Source organism: Seriola aureovittata, chromosome 2 (genome assembly GCF_021018895.1).
Source record: "Seriola aureovittata isolate HTS-2021-v1 ecotype China chromosome 2, ASM2101889v1, whole genome shotgun sequence".
NCBI classification, from domain to species: domain Eukaryota; kingdom Metazoa; phylum Chordata; class Actinopteri; order Carangiformes; family Carangidae; genus Seriola; species Seriola aureovittata.
The window spans coordinates 2,412,795-2,439,820 of NC_079365.1; positions in this window are offsets into that span (position 1 = coordinate 2,412,795).

The window sequence follows — 27,026 nt, forward strand, 5'->3', positions numbered from 1 at the left end:
TCATCACTAATGCATCAGAAAATGGGGTGAATGTGAATACTAATATATATGTGGCCTTAGTATTATGATAAAATACTTGTTTGGAAACCTGCTGGCTCTGATTTATTGTTAAGGAACTTATTGTGACATAATGATGAAGTAATGAGGGACTACGAAGTAACAACTGTGTTTGATGTATCACTTTACTTAAAAAAGCTACACACACTGTAAAAACAGAAAAAATGCTGATCTCTCTTTAGTTTACGGTTCAGTTCTGTTTTAATGTATTACAAACTACCCTCTAAGACAGTCTGATAAGTGTCTAACTGTGGGGAATAAGCATAGACTACACCCTGGCAGCTTCCAGAGCGTAATGTTAGTGAAATATGGGAGTAGAGTCAGAGTTAGTTTTACAAACTCCACAGGACTCTGGACAACATCCAGGCTACAAAGGACAATGAAGCAGCACCCAGATGTGACCTGATGTGCTTTGAGGTTAGTTTACATTACAGTTGTTTTCTTCTAATGAGCAACAAATGACCCTGTGAGGAGAGCTCCAGCTGGGGGAAGGCCAGCAAAACCGGGGACTCTCCCGAGAAAACGGGGACATCTGGTCACCCTATACCAGACCCCATGTGGAACAAAACAGTAAATAGAAGTTAACATTCACAGCTCACGTGAAATTAAGAAATGTTAAATAATTAGGATTTATTTCTTCTGTTTGAAATTGAAGGGAGACTCCATGATGTTTTCCTTTATCTCACAGTGGAGTTTCAAAACATAACCAGTGAAATGTTTTTTTGGAACTGTATTTTTAAAGACTGAAGTAGCGACTCACTTCCTTTCATAGATTGGATAATTATTTCATTGTTGAGGACAGGAAGGTTTGTGTTTTCTAATATTGGCAGATTTGGTGGGAAATATTTGGTGGGCCAATTGTTCCAAAAATGGATTATAGCATTTTGAAGTGAATCCCTTCAACATTTGCGTAACAGCCTATCACTTAAAATGAACATCTATTTTTCTGGAAATGAAGCCAAATGCTTCTTTTTATCAGCCGGGAACATGTTGTTATTTACAGCAGCTGTTCTGGTGGAGAGCTGGCAGGGGGGGAAGCAGAGCTCTGTCTCACCACAGGTGCGCCTCGCAGATATACAGTACACACACTCTGCACTGTTAGCGTCTTGGAAAAACCCACTCAAGGGTTTTAATGCCTTGCTTCGAGGCAAAGAAGCACTGAGGGAAATACACACTTATTCCCCCACCTTCCACTCTGAGGTTGAAAAGGCAGATTTTTTTCTCCATGGTTTTAATACCTGCAGGCTGTCACACCATCCAGCTGATGATTCTTATTTCTAGTTAATTTAGTCTGGTTATAAATTAATATAGATAAAATGTATGCTAATTAAGTAGAAATACAGTAATGTAACAACACAGAACACAGAAATCTGTAAATAGTGAAATAATTTATGGACTTTTCCTTTACAAGAAATATAATTCTAAGGAGGTTTAATCATATCAAGTCTTTATGTTTTCAAGTCATCTCTAAAGATTACAGTATTTGAAATTACAGTGTACTGAAAGAAAGGTCAAGCGCACAACTCTTGCTTTCTGGTTTTTATGTTTTAATTTGACCTGTCTTTATTCACTAATTGTGGTAAATGTGTATTCTCTGTTCTCAGCTAAATAATACCATTCCATTTTTGTGATTGAAAACCTAGTCTATGTCTGGACCTGCTCTGGTCAAATCCTGATTCTATAACTGTGACGTTGGCTGACAAGATCGCCGAACACCAAACACACAGAGACAAAGACTGGGCTGTGATTTCAGCTGGATTTACTGTAACATGAGCAGAGAGAAAGTTAGAAGAGACACAATATCAATCTTTTTTTAAAGTTATTTTTTCAGGCTTTTGCCTTTATTTCAGAGAGAGAGAGAGATTATACATATACATACACATCATATATATATTATACAGACAGACAAGGCTGCCTGTACGTGGTCACTGCTCGACAGAGGAGGTAAACACAGAGATGCACTTCCTCCTCCACAAAGTTCTCTGCAGTGAGAGACCTCCACTACAAAGAAATATCCAACAAAACTTCAAACTTCCAAATATTAACCCAGAGAAGAAACTATCAGTTCTGCTGGGTGAGGGACCAGCAGCTCCTCTGCCTGCCACAGCCTGAGAGAATCACAGCAACATCCCCATAAAAACACATTTGTATGTTAAATGTAAATTTATGAAATGTATAAAACTGTGTTATATTGTATTGAATTAAATTGCATTTTAAAAATCTAAATCTGTATCAGTATGCAACACATATTTATTATTTGTAATTATGATATGAATGTATTTTAATAATCTGTAAACTGCTTTGGCAATAACATCTTTTCATTCATGCCAAAAAAGGTATTTTGAATCTGAATTTGAATTGAGAGAGAGAGAGGATGACACACAACATAGGGCCACAGGCTGGAGTCGAACCCAGGCTGCTGCAGCAAGGAAATCTTTCTTATTCAGTCCCTCACACAGAGCACAGCCTCCATCTGGATCCACAATAGTCAATTCTTTATTTACTTCAACTCCAGAAAGTAACAGACTTTTATTAGAGGCAGGTCTTTATGTCTAACTCCCTCTGTTTGATATGTAGAGTTGGTCATAGTCGTTAGTACGAAGCCTCGTTACCGATGACTTCTCCCTCTCCCTCCCTCTCTCCTGCTCTTTCTGCTCTGTGTGTCTTATGTTTAGTTATTCCTCTAGTCTCCTTTAGTAATAATGATACATGTAATGAAAGTAGTTTATTCGCTGTAATGGAGGAGAGGCTCAGTGTATTGGAAGTGCTCCTCCTCTTCCCTGCAGTTCCTGAGCAGCTGGTAAACTCAGTAGACTGAGGCTCAGCACTTCACTGACCAGTGGTGGAAATATCATCAGTCAGTCAAGAACATTCCAGATTATGGGGCTGACCCCACTGTTGCAATCCAGCAAAAATGTGTTTGCCAAAAAATCATTCCAGCTATACAATGAAAGTGATGAAGACAGTCGTATGCTAAGCTTTAGCTTTATTACTAAAATAGCTGCACACACAACAAGGGGTACCTTGCATGGGGTCTATTCGTGCCTCATGTGAAGGATAAAGCTGACGTCATTCTACTGAATAGAATAGACCCCATGCAACATGCACCTTGTTGTGTATGTGAGCATAGAACTGTCTGGAACACACACGCGGCCGAATCAGGCCAGTCTAATTTCCCATGACACCCATACCACCCTCCCAGATGCTCACACACACATTGTCAAAACACACACACACACACACGGTGTCCAGCAGCCACTGCCTCATTCACTCCACAATCATTTAGAATACCTCTGTGATAAATAGCTCTCCTGCTGTGATGTGTTTTTTTTTTCTGCTTCAGACGTTTTCCTCAAGGTAGGCAAATTAAATAATTCAGACATTATGTAAATGACCTCATTAAACAGAAAATGCATACTAAAAAGGCAGACGCCTCCAAACATGCTATCTTGTTTGTAGCATTTATAAACACTCATTCAGCCTGCCTCCACAGTTTATCACAGTGTAGTGAAGAAAAATGAATAAAAACCCCACAATTAAGTTATTATGCCCTTGATGATACACAAACACAAACAGACACACTTCAAGACAAGGACATGGATTACATAGGGGGATTTATAGCACAACACACAGCACTGAAGCATCTGTGGCTACAGTAGCATACAGAACATGTAAATATAGTGGCTCACAGCACAGAGTAGGGGCAACATCACTGTTACCCTTCAGAACACACTGTTCCACTTGAAGGTTAAATTAACATTTAAACCCCTTGAATAAAACAAGGAAAAATGTCTAAAACATCCCTGAATGAAAACACTTTCACCACCATCTGGTCTCTGTGGGTAAGAGCTATTCTGAGTAAATCTCTATCCACTTTTGGATTAAATGAAGATTTGGGAAGGGAAATTCACATTTTCATTTTCAGCTAAATTCCATGTGTTGTTTGATTATAAAGCAGATCTAGGTTTCTATATTAATACTGAGAGTATCAAAGCGCTCAGTCCACACAGAGAGGCTCAGAGCCTCCTCTCTTCTGATTGGCTGACTGACCTGTTCTTAGTAGAGCTCCAGAGAGAAGCCTGAGAGAGGAGATGTGAAACTACACTGAGATGTGAGTGAGTGAGTATTTTAAAATGTTTTGTTTCCTATTTGTATGATTAAGACGATCATCATTATTGATAATTTCCTAAATGATTTCTTTTCAAGTCAAAAGTGTGATGACGAAAAAAATTTAAAAAACTCAATAAAATCATCTGATGTTAAATGAAACCAAGTAAAAACTCTAAAGCCTACAAGTGGTTCTAAAGGGGTAAACAAGTTTAATAACAAGGATCTGTTGCATCAAATGCTGCTTTTATTCCTCTGTGTGTGAATGTCTGCTATTTCCTGCTGTTCTAACTTCCTGCATCACTTCTGCTTTCCCACACTTCCCACAAATCCTTCATTTCTGTCTTTAAATATCATTGCATTTCTATCTGCCTTTCAGACCTCCTGTTGCACAGTCATGCTGATGTTGAAAATACTCATTTACTGCACTCTCCAGCCATGTCCCGTTCTGAAAACTATTTTGTGTATGAGTCAGAGATATCAAAAAATTATCCCGCTGATGTTATTTATGTCACATTGCCATCAGGCTAGAACAGAACAGAACATCCATATTTGCTCTTGGCAACTCAAAACAAAATCCTTTACTCTGCCTGCAGCACCTAAGAAAAAAAATCCTCCACACATGTTGAACCAGCACAGCGATCCAGGCCAGACGCCAGATGCTACAAGGTCTGGAGGAAGCCAACACCAAATCCATTATGTCAATCATTCACATTCACATCTTACATCAAGTTTCTCTGGCTTCCACCACTCTTCTGTCCATGCAAGCTCATCTGTCAGGCTGCAAACATCTCTACAAGACTCTGCACTAAACTCTTGAAAGGTGAAGACGTATATTCAGCCAGTCTATTACTTAGCTCAAATATTCTGACCCTCGTCTGTTCAGCAGTGTTGTGCTCTGTCTCTCCCGAGTGGAGACAACAGTTTATTTAATGCTTATTTAACTCTTCATTGGGGAGTTAATCTGCAGTATGACAAATATTTTCTATCAGCACAATAAAGCATATCTGCCCTGTGGTGGCAAGGCTTATATGGTCCTTGTAATAAGCAAGAGTTAGTAATAAGGCTTTTATAAATCCTAATAATATGCTTATTAACATCATTATGTCTTAAAGCTAAAATCTGTAACTTTCCCACATTAAAATGTCTAAAATACCTAGACCTGTGTTCTACGTGTTGTTGAGTTGTGTTCTTACATTGTCCCAAATGTTTGAATCAATTCTCAAACCAGAGGAATCTGTGACTTTAATCATGGTACTGTGTCATTGGTCGCCTGTCAGTGACATCATATCCTCTTTGATCATGTGTCAGTGTGTTTGTCTGACAGAAGCTCAACATTGACTTTTAACTAGTTTTAAGCCACATACACTTTTTACACCTTGGTGGGTTTTTTTGGGCATGTTTGTCTTTATTCAGATCGCTACAGTGAGAGAGACAGGAAAGTCAGGGAGAGAGAGAGGGATGACATGCGGGGCACGCTACTTCATGACGTCACCCATCGCCACCTTTTGTTATTGTTTCGATTGAGAGACTCCTAGAGTTGCAGACTATATTTTTATTGTGCTAATAACTGCATCACAAACACATTTATTAATACATCATAAGATATTCATAAGCACTTATAATAAATGTCTTAACAGATCATTGACTGATTATGAACATTAACAAAAGAAAAACTTATGAATTTATTTTTAATTATTTTTAATAGAATTACAAACATATTTGATGAATTTAACAAACTTGTGTCATTGTTTAACCTTTACTTAGCTTTTTTGTTGCTTTATTAAGATTCTTAGCTTTAGCCCCATTTAAATTAAAGCAGACGACAAAGCAGGGTATGTTTTAGGGCATGGCCACTGTGACTGACGGACCATACCACGCAGCACAGCAACCTAACCAAAGAGGATAGAGCAATGTGTCTTACAACTTTCATTGTTTTCCTGAAAGTTAACAGTGATGTTTTGTTTGCTTAAGAATGTGTTGTTCAGCCCTCAGTTCTACTAAAAGACATTCTAAGGAGTCAGCTGTAAGTGCATTTAGTCTTAAGCATGGTTTTTGCTAGTCTACATTAGCATCCCAATTAATATCCCAGTTTACGTGAATTACTAATGCTTCTTGCTAACCAAGCTAGCTTGCCAGTGCTAGCATTAATTGATAACTTAGCGTTTGTTTGTTTGTTATGATAAGTGCTAATAAATGCATACTAAAGTATCTATTAATCTTAATAAATCAACTAAAAGTTTAGTAAGATTTAACAATGAAATAATTCAGATTAATTAAGTCAATATGTGTTTGTAATTCTATTATAAACAATTACAATAAACTCATAATGTGTCAAGATCAATGTAGTTTTTTCACCACAGGCTAAAATCTCCCTCCTCTGGCCTCTGATGGGCCTCGAGCCTTCACTGCAGGCAGACATGGAGCCCAGCACTCAAGCCTTCATTCTAAGCTAAACTCTCCCCGCATCTGACCCTTTTAACATTATAATTAATAACTACTCCATGTACATAAATTTGCCTCTTATTGCTCAGCTTGTTTACTCAATTTGTATCGTGCATGGCATGATAAAACTGCTGCATGCACAGCGCATTCAAAAAGGTTGCACTTACTTTAGAGCATTGATTCTTAAGAATATTGAATGCAGAATCATCCTGATATAATCTAAGGTGTATGCAGCAGAGTAGCTGCAGTCATTAAGGCTTTGTGAGGCTGGATGTGCTGTAAATACCTCAGAAACATTTCCAGGAGTGTTGAAGGCTGCACTTTGTGATGATTCAAGGGAGAGATACTGAGGATGTCGGTGAACAGTGGTTGTTCCATATTGGATTCATGTCATATCCATTACATGCACTTATTCTTAGCTGTATATTCACCATCATGCACACTCAGCTGTTGCATCAAAGGTCTTCATTATAATTTATTCTTTACTCTGTTGTCATTGGCAAGACAGACTTGTTAACAACCATTAAAATACAAAGCTCTTTGTCCACAACCATGTATTCTGCATCTTTACTTGGCTTCAGTTAAGAAACATTGTAAGAATATAACCTTAAACCTAAAGATTAAGACTCCAAGTCTTCTAATATTGGTTAACTGTCTCAGCCAGTCTGCACTAGTTTGGGTGTTACGCCGGGAACACACTGCCTGCGCTGTGTGAGCGTGGCAGCTGACAGCTGCGGAGAAGCAGAGTTTGCAGGTTACTGGAATTTTAGATTTTTCGTCATTATAATTTAATTTCTGATTTATTTTTGACAGAAAACATCACTAAATGTCTCCGTCTCCACATGCAGCTGCTACAATGGTCTAAATACAGACTTTTTTCTTGTCTGCGTCATATTGACATTCAGCCTAGACATAGACAACTATAGTGGAAGGTGTCAGTTTTATGTGATGTTGCTGCTTGATTGTGAGTATGACATCAACAGGTCTTTTCTCTGTCAGTTTCTGCACACGTGAAAATCTCTAGATCACGCAGCACGTGACGTGTGTCACACAGGCAGTGTGTCCACTAACTGTTAACTGTTACTATATGAGCCAAAATGAAAACCAAGACGTTCCACAGCCGCCAAGAACACGCAAAACATCCAGTGTGTTCCTGGCCTTACTGGTCCAGATCTCTGCAGCAATGGCTCCCAAACCCCGTGGTAAGGCTCATAAACTAGGTCTAATTGCTCCCACATTCTGTACCAAAACCATTTACCAGGTCCAACTGGTGTCAAAGTCTTTCCCCAGGTTCCCTCCTTGTAGCCCTGGGGCCAGTTTCACAAAGACAGACTCTGACTGTGGCTTAGATATAAAAAATAGTTCTTGACTATCTTAAGTCGTACTGCAGTACAATGCATTCTGGATAAACGCACATCCACATCCAACTGCTCAGCTCTTTTTACCCCAGCAGAAAATGTTTGTCTTTTGGAAGAATTGGACAGTTGAATGAAGAGTGAAATAATAAAAACCGCTTTCCCTTCTCTTTGCTCTCTCCATAACAATGGTAGTGAACCACAAATTATGAACCATGTTTTCCTGTTTTATTAGTGTGGGGTGCTACTGGTCTGCATTGATTGTTACCATGGTAACATTCGTCTTAGGCCTGACGTAGTCTGGGGGTAAGGTGTCTAATGTTTTTGCCTTAAAATGAGTCAGTCTTTATTTTTGTGAAAATCTGACTTGCATGAGACTAAACTATGAGCTAAATTAAGACCGGACCGACACTACAGACCAGTCTGACATATCTTTGTCAAACTGGCTTTTAACACCATGTCCAACTCATCCCAAGCTTGCTCACGTCGCTACAGCAAAACCGTGACATTACCTGAGCGCTGCAGCGAGAATCGTAGCCCACATCCAACTGATCCAAAACCCAATAGTGAGGTTCTCAACCCAGCTGCTCCCATATCTGCAGCAAGCTCTTAACATAATGAGATGTAAACTCCAACACACTGCCTCTGCCCTCTCTTCACTCGTATTTTGACCAACAAGTCTATCTAATATAATAAACAACAAAACACACTGTTTGCTCTCGTTAATGACATGTATTCTGATCAGTCCTCATCATTCATCTCTGCCTTCCCAAAGCCATTACACATCACTGCTGCTCTGTGAAAAAGCCAGGTTTGTGACAGCAGAGGGCTTGACACCAGAAGTGGAGGCGGAAAAAGTCAATCAAATCCTTAAAAGCATAAAAATAAGTAGTCTCTGTGGTGTGCAGGTAGCATGCTTGGTGAATGCGTGCTCACCCTCCTGTGATTTGTGGCACGGCATTAACGCTACGATCTGGCTCCTCCAGCGTACTGTGAAGTAATGACTCTCTGTGGAAACTGTTTCTGTCACATCAGTCTGTCAGACAATTCCCACATGAAAAAGTACCTGTTTCTCTAGACAGAGCGCAACAGCTTTTCTTGTTTGTTTGCTAACAACACATCCACGTCCATGTGCTGCCCGGGAAGAAGGGAGATTTTGAGCAGAATGCAGCGTCTACAGTGAGGTAAGATGACAGATGTTTGACCGTCCTTACTGCTTTATGCCCATAAATGTATGAAAATGACAGTCTGTATCTGACCTGCACTTCCCCCGGCTGAAGTCATATTTTACGCTTTGTCTTTGAAATTCTCAGTACATGTTTAGAAGAACGAAGTCAAAGGCACCAGGACTTGTTTGGTCTTGAAGATGTTTTGCCAATGAAGAGGTTTAAAAAAGACAAAAATATCTCTTTAACATTGTATTTGTATAAAAATCTTTTTGTAGAATCTTAGTGTATAATTGTCACTGTGTAATGAAGCTGAGTGAAACACCAGCAAGGTTGTGTGACTTTTGAAAGAAGAAATACACAGTCTTTAAGGCTACAGCTTATTGGGGCTGGTTTGACCAGTATCTTATGGTGGCTGATGTTAGCTAATGTTAGCAGGATATACAGAGACATAGCTGTGTCACTAGACTTTATGATTCATAACTCCTAGGTTTTAGCCTGTCAGACATAAACATGTCAGTAAAACAAAAGGCATTACACCTTACAGATCAATTTATTTATATATATGATATATTAATGTTTATATATATATATTAACTGAAGGTTAAGGCATAAAAATGTGTTTCAAGTTTGGATTTGAAAGCATGAATGGAGTCGGACAGGTATTTACATGTATTTACGTTTTCTTCTTCCTGCTTGTGGTTCACCTCCACCCCGGATGATGTGCGTACAAGTGAGCTCTGGTAAATATCTACAAAACACATTTACACTAAGAGTTTTGATGCTTGTTGAATTGAGCATGACCTGCTTGAACATTAAGCCCCACTTTCCGTCTGTGTAAATGAAGTGGGTACGGCAGAAACCACTTTGCTGATGGCACTCCAGGTGATCCCACCACAGTTCACCTACACCAGGCAACAAGTAAATAACAAAATAAAAATAGCAGCAGGATCCATTTAACTTCAAGTACTGCACAACTGGCATTGTTATCCAAGAGTGAGACTCCCGTGTGTTACTGCAGGTGTACGAAAACACAGTTCGCTGCTAATGAACTGATTCACCTGTGGCTCCTAATAACTTTAATTAAAAATCTGAGAGATGAGTTTTAACAAATATCAGTGGGCTCCACAGCCCTCAGCAGCCCCAGTCTCCAAACCAACCAACCACAACACTTCAATAGGAAAATAATGAACATGCCTTTCAGGCTGTTTTAAATTTCACTGTGACATTTTGAATTTGTAACAACGGAATCAGTAGCAAATGAATATCAATGACTGGTGAGTGTTATATGAATATTCTAGTAACCACATGTAATAAAAAGAACTTCACTATAGCCTACTTCCTCACCGTGCCCGAGGGGAGAAATGAAATGTGCAGCTCCACAGCACAGTCCCAGCAGCAAAATATAAATAGGTTTGTTTTTAATTTGCATGTGATCATAAGGGTTATTGTGAGAGCAGTGGCACCATCAACATTTATATTTTCTGTGTCGCACCCGGCAAAGGAACATTTTTCTTTGAGGTGTTTGTCTTTGCGGTGAATAATCACCCGGTGTTTGTTCCCCTCATACCTTACCACTGATAAGTGTTTATAGCCCAGATTTAACACATTTATTTGTTCATAAAGACTATTTAAGAGGCAACAGAGCAGGTGAAGCCCTTTTCTCTACACTGTGAAAAACACAACCACCCGCTTACAGTCTCATTTGGTTTTTGGAAGTTCACAGCTCAGTGTGTCACTTAAAACTGCACTTATAGATAACACCGCATGGTGATGCTGCAAAGACCTGCATGAGGAAAACCATTCACTTAATATTCCCAAAAATGACAGGTGTTTAATTATGACATTACCTTAATATACAGATGGCTGACAAATTAAAGGAAAGAAGCAGAATAATTGAGTGAAGAACCATAACGAACGCATCACAAAAATGACTTACATCATTAAGCTATGGTCTTGGTGGGACACAGTCATCCGAAATCAAGACCCAAGTCATGAGAGGTGTGCTTCAAGTCAAGTCTAAAGTCTAAACCAACAAGTCCCAAATTAAGTCCAAGTCCTATATTTTGTGTTACGACATGATCCTGATCTGAATTCCCTTAACATTTCCAGATAGAGCAGTCAGTTAAGTAAATTAAGAGGAAAGTAAACTGACGCCAGAAGGGGGGGGGGCTCTTGTCTCCCCCTTCTGGAAGTGAGAGGAAGTTAACAAACACTATTGAAGTCCAGGCTCGTGTTCAGAAATAGTTACAAATATACAGAGAAATGTCCACAGTTCCATGAATCCATTATTTAGGTTGCGCTAATGTAAGAGATACCTGCCTCGCCTACTCCCTAATATTTTACAAATACCAACCTGTCCAACAGCAGGAAGGAGACTATGTCTCCCCTCGGTCCCTTCTCTTCTTTCAGCAAGGAAAAGCATGATTGATAGCTTTTCTTGTTTACACTGTAATCCTTCCCCTGAACGCTAAGTTTCTTTTTTATCTGGAGCTCCAGAATCTTTTCTTGTACACTTACTCGGTGTTCCGGCCATATTCCTAGATGCTGTAACCTGCTCCATTCCTGTCGCTATAGGATGCCCCCAAGCAGCAACCTCTGGGGCTGAAAAATGAAGCCAACACTGTCGGGACTCAGTACATTCAAGGTGGTGGAAACCACCTTTCTATTGTTTTACAGACAAAGACCTCACTTCCCCACAGTCCCTCACTGTTCACACCTGGGGACGACCCTCCCCCAGGAACCTCACTGACCAGTCAGTGTTGGTCAGTGTGTGACCAGACTGGTTTTGTTCCAAGGACTAGGTAACGTTAACCTCACCTAGCACAGCACAGCTAAACAGCAGAAGTCTTAACCTTTGTATGTTACACCCTGAAAAGGGGAGATGTAAATAAAGGTGCTCGGACACGATGCTTCCTCTCAGACAGTTTCAGTGAGAATGTATTATTTTCAGAATAGGTAAGTAATAATAACATTTCACACATCTTTAACAGGGAAAATCAAATATGAGGTAAGTATTCATGAAAATAGTCTATAAATTAATAAACATAAGCTTAAATTATCAAACTCCAATGTATTGCAAATAAAATATATCCTATAAAACATTTGCAGCAATGTGTCTCTTCTATGTGTTATTTTTCTGTGCACCTTATCACAGTTACACACACAATGAGCACACATTATCTTTAAAACACACATAAACATAACAAAAGTTCCCCACACACATAAACACTAGCAACCGCAATGCTCTGGATGTGTGTCTTGCTGTGTTTTAGCAATCATATACCAAAATTCAAAAGAATAAATGCACATTTTGCACACACACGGTAGCGCAGTGTGTGCATGTGGTTTAGAACTCAGGGCCTGTACCGGCCCTTTTCGGCCATGTTGGTCAGCAGCCTGCACTGCGCTTTCACAAGTTGGCAGTTTGGCAGACATACAGTACTTTCACTCCCATTAAAGGTGCATTGAAAGTGTATTTAGTCTGAACAAATGTAGGCTACAAGCTATATAAACATCTGAGTCAGCTGGATTGATTATGATATATTAACAGAATATTTCTACTTCTACTTGTTTCTTAAATGGTAATTTTGACATTTGCTTTTTTTAGTCATTTGTCATTTGTCAATTCTAGGCTACTTTTACTTGAATAAAGATTTTCAGTGAAAAATGCAAACTTAATCTGTGAGTGTTTTAAAAGAGCTTTTAGGATTCCAGTGCAATTAATTACTTTTTCTTAATTAACTGGAATAAAAGTGCAATAAAATAATCAGGTAAAAAACAATTGATTACTTCCGCCCCTCCTGCCAGGTCAGGAAGTCCAGTGCTTTATCAGATGCAGATAGTGCATGACGGTGAAGTCACAGCCAAAGGGCTGTTTATCACCGTGAAGAGAAGCGATGGGACTCGGGAGTGCAGTTGTATTGTCATTTTATTTAGATGAAGTGGAGCAGCGTGAAAGGCCGGCGCTGCTCAGACGATCCGGCAGGCTGAGGGAGAATAGCGTCAGCAGCTAAAAACTGTTGTAGCTATGTGTTTGCTCTGTTTCCCTGTCTCTTCCTCTATCTGCCTCTGTCTCTCTATTGGTATCTCTGTCTTCCTCTGATGTACCAGATGGCACATTGAATTTTCTTTACAGTGTCACCTTACCCAAAACAAGCTGTCACAGTGCATCATACTTGCTTTGCAAGCTTTGTTTGTGTGTTCCTTTTTTTTCCAGATTTTTTATTTTTTTACTTTGTCTTCGCTTTATTCATTTTAGTCCCTTGTAACCTTCAGTCTATGCCTTTTTGTGTTCTTTGTGTTCCTGAGTATAATTAGCCTGTCATTTTTCAGAGCACCGTGAGTTCACTGGAAATCTGTAAATCTGACATTCATTGCTGCAGCTGTCCACTCTCAAGCAACAGCATGGCACAATGTCTATATTATGTAGAAATAAAAGAAGAAAAGGACGAAAAGTCTGAAGCCTGTGGTTGCGTTCCGATCCACAGTGTACATAAACAGTCCCTTTGAACTGAGCAGCTTTTGCTCCTCACGCTTTGGAACCTTACTTAACATGGCTGAACACCCTGTGCTGTTCACCTCGCAGGGAACTACTGGGCGTGCTGTGTGTTCAAACGTGCTCATTCTCTGAGGAGAAGAGTTCTGTTCCAAGCCAGACTTAACAGATTCCAACAGAAGACCGGTCTGTAGTGTTGGTCCAGTCTTACTTTTGCTCTTAGATCCTAATGTTAGTCAGACTGTTACACAAAACTCATTTTATGCCAAAAACATTAGACACCTTGCCCCCAGGCCTGAGACCAGTGTTACCATGGTAACAATCAATGACACCTGTGCTGTAGAGTCGCACCCAACAAGAAAAAAACAAAACAGGAAAACATGGCCCATAATTCGTGGTTCGCTAACATTGACATGGAGAGAGCAAAGAGAAGGGAAAGAGTTTTTAGAGACCACAAAATCACATTTTTCTTTTTGTTGTTTCACTCTTCAAGTAAAACGTCCTTGTAACTGTTGAATCCTCCCAAAACACAAACATTTCCCGCTGAGGGTGAACAGAGGTGAGTGGTTGGATGCGATTCCACAGCTGGCTATTTTTGATATTGTATATATTATATAATTTTTATATATTTTTGATATAGTTTATTTTATCATATAATGTTTTTAAATAGGAAAAAAGTCTGAATTTACCCAGAATCCATTGTACCAAAGTCAGACTTAAGAAGAACTAAACTGCTTTGTGCAACAGATGAAGTCAGACGTCTCTCTGAAGTCCGACTGTTTGTTAGAACTAAGACAGAGTCATACTCTGTCTTTATGAAACCAGCTTCAGGTTTGGGTTTGGGCTGTTTTGTTGAATAAAGCCTCTGGTTCACTGAAGTTCAAGTAATGTTGTTTTCTGATGTAATTTATTTAGTATGTCTCTCTTTCTCTCTCTGACAGTGCCAGTAGTTGCATTAGTACCATAATGGTGCATTAGCCAGACAGGTCAGTATGGATGACATAAAATACAGCCTCAGGTCTGGTTCAGGCTGGTTCGGCTCTGTTCAGGTTCAGCCAGGTCAGATTTTAAAAAAGCAGGTACAGCCTGGATTTGGGTCTCAGTATTAGGCCGGTGGAGATTTGTGCCTGGGAGCAGAAACGTGAATAAAATATTTCATCAACAGTGTCCAAAATGCAAAGGGCTCATCCTCCGGGGAGCAAGAATGTTTGACAGTCTGGCCATTAAAGTTTGGTTGATGACATTTCCTGTGAACAAGTGGGTTTCTGGGCTGATGGTGACAGTAAAAAGATTCAGGGATTGACAGAACATGAGTGATCATCCTCTGGGGACCATGACCACACACAGGCCAGTAGTATGTTGTGGAACAATGTGATGATCAAAGTGGATCAAGATGGTTCTGGTAGATAAAAGGTCAGGGAATCACCTAAATCCTTAATCTAAATCAATCTTCATTCCCTTCCTCTGTTCTCAAACCAAGCACGAAGCAACACCACCTGAAACTGGCATCAGGGGTTTGTTTTCAAAGTGTGTGAAAGTGAGCCTCCCCTTAGAGAACATCACCAGATGTTTACAGATAACTTTTGTAGTTTTTCTCCCCTGAATATTCACACACATTTTTGTCAACAAGATAAAATATCTTTTTTTTTTTTCTTGGGAGGGGGGGGGCAATATAGAAATATATTGTACTTCACTGGTTGACAAGTAATTTAAAGAGTAGTGTAAAAACAGCCACATGTGCTTGACACCACAAATGGAAACAAATATCCTTTATTTTCAGTGGGAAACAGCTTTCGGCTGTGTAGATTAATTCACACCACTGATGAGGATTCTACGTGAGAACTGTGCTGTTATCTTAAAATAATGATCACACTCACGGGCGATCATTCTTCCTGGCTTCTCTCCACCAGATCTCATGTATAGCGTTCAACAGCCAGATATATGATGACAAAGATAATATTCATGGGCGATTAACGTTAGCAAGTGCCAAAGCACTGTGTGTGTGTGTGTGTGTGTGTGTGTGTGTGTGTGTGTGTGTGTGTGTGTGTGTGTGTGCGTGTGTGTGTGTGTGTGTGTGTGTGTGTGTGTGTGTGTGTGTGTTTCAGAGACAAATAGAGAGCAGCAGAGAGATTGCTGTTTCATCCATTCTTCACCATGCCCCGACAATTTGAAATGCAGTGTGCCCTGCAACGAAATGACTCATCCAAAAGGTCACTTACAATAGATGTCAAAACATGATGAGAGAGGTGAACATCAAGAATACCACTCTGTCAACAGATGCAGCATTACCAGGAAGGAAAAAAAGAATAGAAAAAACATTCTAGGTCACAGTTAAAGATGAGAAACAGTCTCGTCTCATATTTGTGTGAACGACTGATTCCTTGTAACACATTTAAAAAGAAATGGTCAAACACTACCAAGGTGTGTAGATAAAGTGGAAGCAGCGTGGTTCTCTGAAAACTCATGTAAAATCTTGGTTTATTCAATTAAAAACAAGTTTAAATCAGTTAACAAATCAACGACGTGTTATGAATGTTGTATTTTATATCTTTTTTTGTCTTTTCTATTCCCAGAAAATAGCGAATGTTATAATTACAATCCACTGGTATTGTAACAGGGTTTATTCTACTCCAGAATATACATAACACCCCATTACATCTCTTTTTAAACATGAAAATTACAGTCTCAGCATTGTGTAAGATGATGGTGAAGTAACGGTTGGCAGTTGACTGGTTGACTCGGACAAAGAGACACAGACAGCTGTGATGTTCACTCGCTGGTCCTTTTTCTTCTTTTGCTAACAAGCACTTCAGGATCGGGAGGATAAAAACCTGGAATATATAAACTATTCAGTCCATAAGAAAACCACAATCAAAGGAAACGTAAATTACTAGCTGTAAATAAATATGGCCAATGGTCTAACTCTAATCAGGATCAAACATTTCTGTCTATTATATAAAGACACTACTGATAAAGATGAATTAATACACATGGATAATCTTACTTTCTTTCTCAGATTAGATACATTAATATATTAATATTTACAGATCATCATTTAACAGTCAAGCTCAGTCTGACTTGTTACCCCAGTAATGCACTTTATCGTTACCTTGGTAACCTAGCACTAAATATAAAATATAAAATAACATAATGACAATATAAAAATGACACAAATATGTCACTTTACAACAATCAAATAAAGATAAAATTACTGACAAAATGTAATTCTATTTATATATAGTAGCTATTCAAAGCTCAAATTATGTTTTAATGTAAGAGACACATGTCACACTAAAGCTACACACTTAGCTTCCTTCCTCTCCAGAACGATCTAAACAATGAAATACTGATCAAGTGTCTGCTGCTTCTATGAATATTTAAATTAAACTTTTAATCCAAATGTCTTTTTAAACAATGATGCCACTTAGGCCTGTTGCCTCCTCTTAAGCTTGTTACTGCCTTTATCAACACTGCATTTCAATTCAATTCATCTCGAGGCGCGTGCTGATAGACATGATCTGGCTTCTAATAACCACAGGGCTTTGTGTGGCGAGAGCACTGCCGAGTGGGCTATTTCAAACTCAGGCTCATCAGGGAGCGCTAGGAACACAATTACATCTGTGCCACGCTTGTGTTTGTGGAGCACAATTCACTCCGTGGTTATATGTTACTGGGTTCAAAAAACTGAGTATACCCCTGTGCAGTATCACTAAATGTTAAATGTTAATTATTTGTATTGTTTTTAAGTTGAAGTGCAGGTGTAGGTGAAGTGTAGTTATTTGACCTTATGTATAATTAAAAACAAACAGTTTAGATAGATGACATTGAAAATATGGGCCCCACAGTAAAACCTTAATGCAACAAAAGTGATTGCACCTGTGGTTTCCAGTTAAAGCCTAATAAAAGAACCGGTGAACAGCTGCCTCAGGTTTGGCCTCGATTGTGTTTAATCTCATACAGAAATGTAATATATGACATATATGTCCCTGTCAATAGTGATGTTATCTATAAGGGAATATATTATTAGCACATATATATACATTATCTGGATATATGAAGATATAAGTTTATAACATATATGAAATACCCATAATAAAATCTGTACATGTACATGTATTGAAAATAACTTATACATTTCTATATGGTATAACATGTTGCGACCATAGATGTTAACAATATATATTACATTTATATATATGTAAGATTATCAAAACAACATAAAATGATATATGTTCATACTGTATATGTTTTTCTTATTAATTTCTCATTCATTTTAAACATGTCCATCTTCCCATTCTGAGAAAGTGCGTCCAGACTTTTAGACCCTTCTGTTTATAATATGAACATATATATATTATATCTACAATATAAGTATACATACATAAATATAGATATTTGTATGGACTAGACATGTATTGATAGTTCCAATTCTTAAAAGGTTTCATATCTAATTTTTATATATACAGTATGTTTTTATTTTATAGGTACATATATTTCATATATGGAAATTCAATATATGTACATATATTACATTTGTATATGGTATGCAACATGGCTCCACTTAGGAACTGCCTGGACAAGTAAGAAACCAGATTGTGAGACTTCATTAAGAAGGGTACAAGAGGACACGTGCATGATCCCAGACACACTGCAAAAATCCCACAAGACTTTTTGGAAATCACACAAGACTTGGCCAAGTGTCTCGCTGACTTGAATCCAATATAAAACCTTTGGAGTATTTTATGGATCATCAAAAACAAGGGCTGATTTACTAAATATAATAAAAAATGGAATCTCACTAATGAAGGCTCTATATAGATCTTAGTCATACATTTCAGTTTTTTCAAATGAAGTGGCTTCATTCTTCTTGGGCTTTAGCTAAAAACAAATAAAACTAAAATACATGGACAGGACTTGTAATTAGTTAAAATTACAGTGATATTGAGCGGGGGTGTACTCAGTTCTGTTGTAGAGTTGTTTTCTGTTCGGAGTTCAATAACTTTCTTTTTCTTTGCATTGAGTTTAGATCAGGTTTAAATACTTTATAAGGAACCATTGCCCTCAAGCAAAGGTACTGCAGTTGGTACATAGAAATACACAGACTAACCAAAAGAGTCATTTCAACTGGTTACTCCTGCAGTTTATGTATGTCACTATGGCAACTAACTGTTGGCTAAGACTAGGGAAAGGTGGTGGTCATGGTTAAATTCAGACCATTCAACCTTGAATAGAGGAAGCACCATGTGGCACACCCAAAAATGTGTGACCATTTTTGTGTTAATTTTCAATTTTATTTGTCAAGTATTAATTTCCAGCGACTTCCATGACATGTCATCAGCCTTCAAAAAATATTGATAATGTATGTTACTGTGTACTGTGTCCTGCAAGTTAGAGCTTTGTAAAAACTACCAATACCTATCTTTGAAAAAGTTTAGATTTTATGCTAATTTTGTGGGAGTTTGTGATATTATTTGAAGCATTTATGTTGAAATATGAAAGTCTGAAAACCCTGTGACAGCCTCCGGCTGCAGGATTGGACCCTAGACTGTAATTAAAGATGGATGTAGCCTCCGTGACGTGACCGACAGGTTTCTGAAGAGCAGTTTTGAAGCTCAGAGTGACCCGCTCTGTCATCGCCATTGTCGCCGAACTTCCGGCTAATCCAAAAATGGGCAAAGAGGTGGGGTGCGATGCAAGTATACATTTGCCCACCAGTCACTCAAAGAGGCCACGCCCTCAATTATAGATAACTTTAAGTCTTAATAAAATGTAAACAGTTATATAAACAGTTGACATGAAGGAGGAAATTAGCTAAAGTGACCATAACTGTTTTCTGTACCAGGCTGTGAACATGTTTATTTCTCCTATAAAGTTGGACATTTTAACATGGGAGTCTATGGGAATTGACTCACTGTTGGAACCATTTGAAGAACTGCAGTTTTTGGTACTTCCATGTTGCCTTCGTTTTTCAGCCCTGGAGGTTGCAGCTTGGATTTGGCAGGTAAGCTAGCCGTCACCGCGGTAACATTGGTACCTGCATGTGGTCTTGCAGGAATGTCGTTAGGTTTATTTTCTTTGCACAGTAACTATTTGAGTAATTATTTGAGCTCCTATGCACATCAGAGATACCAGGAAATTGTTACTGTTAAACTGTTAAGTACATTTTGAGGAGTACAAAATTTGTTGACATAAAATTTTAACTGTGAATGTAAAAATATGAAGGTTGTAGGTTTAGAGTTTATAGGTCTTACACTGAGAGTCCTGATAATATGTGGTTAATGTACATCATTTACAGTTGAATAATGCTGTAAGTTGCACTATATGTTATAGTAGCCTTCACTTGTACATAGGTGACTGTGTAGTATTATGTTGCCTGAAGTAGGAAACAGTGTCGAGTACACTTGAAATAGTGGAATGTGAAAAGTGATGTGATGAAAATGATCTTAGTTTAGTCCTGTTACATAATTATCACCAGAAAAGTCTTAGACATAAAAATGATGACAGACAAACCAGATCTGCTACAAACATCTTTTCTAAACAAGACTAGGTCTAAACCTAGTATATGTCTGGACCACCTATGGTCAAATCCTGATTTTATTACTGTGACATCGTCAAACACATAAATGAAAGATAAAGACTGAGCTGTGATTTCAGTTTACTGTAACATGATCAGAGAGAAAGTTAGAAGAGACGGACTATCTTTCTTATTTGGTCTCTCACACAGAGCTCAGCCTCCATCTGGATCCACAATAGTTTAGTTTTTATTTATTTTGACTCCAGAACATAACAGAGAGGCAGGTCTCCTCTGTTTAATATGTAGAGTTGATCATAATCTCTCCTGCTCTCTCTGCTCGGTGTGTTTTAAGATTAATTATTCCTCTGCCTCCTTTAGTAATAATGATACATGTAATGAAAGTAGTTTATTTGCTGTAAAGGAGGCGAGGCTCAGTGTATTGGAAGCTCTCCTCTTCTTCCCTGCAGTTACTGAACAGCTAGGAAAACAGAGCGGCTCAGTAGACTGCAGCTCAACACTCCACTGACCATGGGTGGAAATATCATCATCGTCAGCCAGTCAGTCAGTCAGTCAGTGACATTCGCGATTATAGGGCTGGCCCCACTGTTGCAGTCCAGCCAAAAATGAACTTATAGTGATTTATTTAGTTTGCTTGACATCTCTGTCTGCAGTGGTGCTGTGGGTCAGATCTGAGATGTATAGGCTTTAGAATTTAATCACAGCAGTGACCTCCTTTCATGCTTTTTCTGTGCCCATTGTAGAGAAGGTAATGAATCTGTCTGGCAATCAGAATAGTAGAATATCTGGGACAGAGTAATTGTTGAAAACATTCAGTTCGTCCCTGTTGATAATAATGATGCTAGTACTGAGTTCTGATACTTTCACATACACTTGGACATAATTAGAATTATTTTCAACCTAATCTTTTTGATCTGAGTTATTTTCATTATACTGGTCAATATTTGTTTTGTTGCACTACACCCTGATTTCTTTCGCACAGTAAAGGTCAAAGCTTCCCTGTGGATATATGACATTCAGTGCATGCTTGATGACACTGTACTGTGTTAATGTGTGTGTGAGTGTGTTCTCTGAGTGTGTGTGTGTGTGTGTGTGTGTGTGTGTGTGTGTGTGTGTTTGTTGATGGATAATTCAGGTTCACACTTACTTTTGTATTTTTGCACTTTATTAATAAATCATTTACCGGCTGATAGCATTGTTTTAATCAAAGTAACTAGTGAGAGTTACAACAGTTTATTCTGATTATTTAAACCACTTTATGGAGGTAAAAGCGAACGTGAACACACGTTCTGTAATAATCCCTCACTGCACACGAAACTGTGTCTAAACAGCTTGAATAAGTATGAGCAAGTAAAGGAAGTAGGTCTGTAAACATGTGATGTCAGTTTGACTGTTGGCCTTTGTTTTTGCTTCCAAATAAGTTTTAGTAATCTGTGTGTTTGTTTAAACCTGGCTGACTGTTGATGTTTGTTATCCCACTGGATATTTTAATGATGCTGCTGCATTCAGATACTGTAACTGATAGAACCCACAGCTAGAGCTACAACAGTCAAAGCAGTAATGATTGTACAAAACTGTAGGTTTCCTTATTACTACTGATCTAATAGACAATACTAAGAAAATACCACCCAAATTGTAATTACCAGAAATAAACATTTAAGTCAGAAGGACACACACACACACACACACACACACACATGCATACATACACAGATTAATGAAACTTTTAACTCAAAAAGGTTCTTTTGCGATTTGGTTGACCACAATCTTCAAATCTCAAAAACATCAGCTTATCTCAAGTATTCTCAAGATTTCAGGATATGACAGATGTCAGTAGTTTTAGTGCTAGCTCGATTCCCACACCCTTTCCCCCTGTGCTTCTTTAACCCCTGTGTATTACTTCTTATTTGTTTGGGGTCCCCAACACTCTTCTTCTGTATATATAAACATAATAATAATGTAAAATGTATCACCATTGTTATCCTACAGAGTGATGTCACTGCTTATGATTAAACTGTTCTAAAACTCCAATATAACAAGCCAAACAGATGTCTTTAGGATTTGTGAATGTAGCGCAGTCAACACGATCACTGAGAAAATCATACAAAACTCTATATTGTTGTATTTAAATAGGTTTTACATCTCAAACAGAAGCAACATGTCATTTTCTGTGCTGGACTTCTAAAACATGTCATTATTTCATTTCAAAATTATATATATAATTAAATCTCATAAAAGTCATTAAGTAATGTTAAGTATGTTTCTGAACTGTTGTAGAGGGCCAAGGGCTTCCACATAACCTCTGCAGAGACCGGGTTGTCAACACATAAAGCAAACAGAAGAACTGCAAACAGTCCCTCCAGAATGTTGCGATGTCGCGATTGCAATGATTAACACAAATTCAACCAATCCCTGTGCATTCTGTGTGACCATGAATTTTTGTCCAATCACTGCAACTGCAACAACAAATTTGACCAATCATCATAGTTTCCCGCGAGTTGAACCAGTCATACCCGTCCCTGCGCAAAACCTTCATGTACTGCACCAAACTCACTTCCTTGTTTCGTACCGCGTGCAACAAGGTGAAGAGCTGCCGGAGCACCTGAACGACCTGATGATAGCTGTCATGTTGACATTTAAGGTGTAGTGACTGATTTCCAAACATCAATCACACATCAAGTAACACAAAAGAAATCATTCCACCTTAAAAGATGCCGGTAGCTGCCGGTAGCCTCTGAGCTGCTCAGTGAATTAAATGGTTAATTAGTGAAGATGAAAATACAGAAAACATCCTTTCATTCATCATTCACTTGTGATGAAACTGTTTCACAGGTGGGAGTCTGAATGGCTCAATGTTTACTTTTTATTTATTTATAATTTTTTTGTATTTTATTTTTTATTCTTAATGAATTATACAAAAGAAAAATAGCAACAATTTTTGCAATTTATTTTGTTCCCGCGGTTCCATTGCAAAAAAAAAAAAAACATCTAAAAACATTGCAGCATGCATCGCAATTTATTAGAAAAGCTGCTGTGAAATCAGGTGTTTCAGCCTGCAGCCAAAGTAAGGCTGCGAAATCCTGGAGGGACTGAAGAAGAAGAATTCAAGACAGGAAAGGCTCACTATTAATTATTTCTTAGCTTTACCTACTTCATATAACACCACGTTAAAGAAGACCATTCTTGACTAAGCATTTCTTAAACAGAATGATTTGAGGTGACTTAATCATTCACGTCCCCTCAGCTTCAGTCCAGTGCTGCCACCCTCATGAACTAGGAGTCCCGTGGGTGCTGGGGGGAAAATGACTCTCACTTATTTGGCTTCCTGATGATGATGTTTCATTCCACTCTGTACCATCTCGATCGATTCCCTCCACCCCCCGATCCCCATCCATTCTATTTTCTGCAGCCACATCTCAGCGCTGACACTGTCCCAGCGATGAAATGTAGTGTCTCAATTCTCCCTCGCGGCCTCCCAGCCTCTCATACTGTCTGATAGTATTCTTCATTAGATCTTTATCAATGTCGCTTCTCCTCAACTGAGATATCATATTCAGGGGAGTTTCTGTTCATCTTTATTTGGCTGTGATTTATCATCTAATGTGAGAGTGCTATTAAGGCAGCAGAAACAGGGGCGAGGTCTTCAGACTGTACTGTATGGTCAGTGGGGACTTATCAGTGGACCCTCATGTTCATGGTCACAGTGACAGGCCCTTATTCGTCTGTTATACTCTTTAATAGGTAACAATAATATAAAAAAATGGCCACATTTGTCTTTTTCCACCCGGGGGAAGTAAAGTATGGCTTCTTCTGTAACCAGGCTAATAACCTGACCTGACTTCCTGTTGTTTGATGAGCAACCAGTCGTCATTTATCTGACTCCATTCACCAAACTTTAGGGTGGACAGGAAGCGCAGTGATAAAAGGTTATCCTGCAGCTAAAGTGAAGCAGCGACGTCTCTTTAATTAATTCATCACTGCAAATGTTTCTCTCTTTCTGTGGAAATGTTTCCACCCAAATGTTGAGTAAAAAGCTTGTAAACATTTCCAAAAAGTCTGCAAAATGATATATTATGTACGTTTCTATTAACTTGTGTCATATGAATATTCCCAAAGGCACAAGATAACAGAATGAAAATATACACACACACACACACACTATATATATATATGGTAAATCAAAGCATTTCACTGCTTTCCTCGAACCTGTGATGAGATTTATATTAATAAAAATCCATTTCTGTCTTCATGTGTTGTGAGTCTTACTTCCAGTCTTACCCTTACTTCCATCACTGATATTAGTATATTATATTATAAGTGTGTAAAGTAAATAAGTGTGCTTTTGATTTTGTGGCAACAATTTGTGTTTCGACCTTTCTTCTCTCAAAATAACAATGCCGCTGTGCACAAAGCCAGGTGAGGAAATGGTCGTCCTAGTTTGGTGTGGCCTGCACCGAGCCGTGACCTGAACCCCATCCTACACCTTTGGGATGAAATGAATTCCCTACTACAAGCCCAACATCAGAGTTTGACCTTGTTCATTCTCTTGTGGCTGAATGGGAGCCAACATCTGGTGGACAGCCTGAGTGGAGGCTGTTACAGCAGGAGATTAATGCCCATGGTTTAGAATTACATGTTCAACAATCACATGTGAGTATTATGTTCAGGTGCCCAAATACATTTAGCCATGTAATATATCAGTTAACTCACACACACAGATACAGTGAACAGTAGTCTGTAATGAATGAGGATCTCACAGTCTCAGTCACAGCTTAAGTTTCAACAGTACAACCAGGCGTTGTTGAAATCATACATCATGCATGTTGAATTGGACTCTGATGAAGAGACTGAAGGAGCAGCGGAAACAGAAATCATAACTCTGTGAACAGTAGACCAAAACCACTCACAGCATCCTCATGGGCGGAGGTCAAAGGTCATTGACCAGGAGTGAGTGGACAACCAGAGAGAGATCCTGAAGTTATTCACCTCTGACACCAGAGATGATCTTTGAACAAGGACACTGTCATTATGTTACAAAAAGTAGGACAATGTTAAGTTTTCATTCAAGCCAGATGGCATTAAAGTGACCAGATCATGAAGGCACAACTTCAACCAATCCCTGTGAATTCTGCTCGACCTTGCATTCATGTCCAATCACCCCAACCTTTCAGCAAATTTGACCAAAAATCGTCAGTTTCCTACGAGTTGAACCAGTCATACCAACCCTCCGCAAAACCTTGATGCATTTCACCAAATTCACTTCTTTGTTTCTGGTTTTGAAGTATGTTGTGTCCCTTCAGACATGTGTGACGTCTCACACTTACCAACAAAAATGATTGTAAAGCACCCTGTAAAGCAATTCCCTGGTGTTTTGCAAGAAAGTGGGGTTAAATTGTTTTGTACCTCGTGCATCATTGTGGTGGAACCACAGGTGTCGAGCTGCCGGAGCCGCGGGAACGACGCTCCGCTACTGTTTTTCTCCAGATGAAATAAAATATCTACAGTTCACATGATCCGGTTGATATTTATCTACATTTTAAGTGGCTGATGATCCAATCATCACTAAAACGTGCGTCATGAAGAGAGCTAATGAAAATAAATGAAATGGTCAAATTCATATTGACATTTAAGGTGTAGTTTTTGATTTCCAAACATCAATCACGCTTCAAGCAACACTCAATTCAACATTCCACTGTAAGAGATGGCGGTAGCTGCCGGTAGCCTCTGAGCTGCTCAGTGAATTAAATGGTTAATTAGTGAAGATGAATAGACAGAAAACATCCTTTCATTCATCATTCACTTGTGATGAAACAGTTTCATAGGCAGCAATAGTGGGGTGGGGGGGCTCTACGTTAAATATTCATAAATTCATGGGGTTATTATAAGGATCAGCTTTACCTGTGATTAAGACAGAGCAGAGGAGCGTAATCGCTTGTTCTGTTTCCCTATAAGTCTTGTGAAGACTGGGTCACCACCTGCACTGCACTGGATTTACTCTCACTGGTACGAGTTGCCTTCGATTTTTGATGAATTGTACAAAAAAGATAGCGTCAAATTTTGCAGTTTGTATTTTCTCCCACAGGTTCATTGTAAAAAAAAAAAAAAAAAAAAAACATTTATAGCAATTTTTAAGAAAAGCTGCCATGAAATCGGGTATTTTAGCTGCAACAATCCTCAAGAATCCTGGAGGGACTGATAAGCACTGAAGTGTCTGGCTACATGAGACTTCTCATCATGATTCCCAATGAAGAATCTCACCCTGAAGGGGCCGAACTTAGAATCATGTGTCTGTGAAAGAGCAGTTGTTACAACACCCAGCACACACAGGTGCAACGGGCCATACAAACAAATTTTCATTAAAATCCAATGAAGGGGGGACAAATCAATTTTGTGTGCAGTTATTGAAATGCTGCATACAGGAATTCCCATATTGTCTTCCCACAGTAAGGCATGTCAATTGTCAATGTCAATTTAACATTGCAGCTACAGTGGCTGTCTGCAGGGAAGCCTCTAAAGCTACGGTAGCACACACGCCTCCAAATATCATGCTGTCATTACCCCACAGAGGTTTGAGACATGCTGTTTCTCATGTTCACGATTTGGATAGTTTCTGAATTGGACATTCCTATTGGCTCCAGTGGGTGCGATCACAGCCAGTCAGAGTGTCTGAGTCAGAGGCTTAACTGTGTGTTGCTTGTATATAGTTAATATAGATAAAGCTTGTGTATTTCACCAAAACACTCCTTTGTTATTAATTTTTGGTTTTATTCCGCCTGTGTGCTGTGGAGTCTGTGTGTGTGTGTGTGTGTGTGTGTGTGTGTGTGTGTAGGTGCTCAGTGTGATGATGTGTGTGTGCGTGCTCCAGT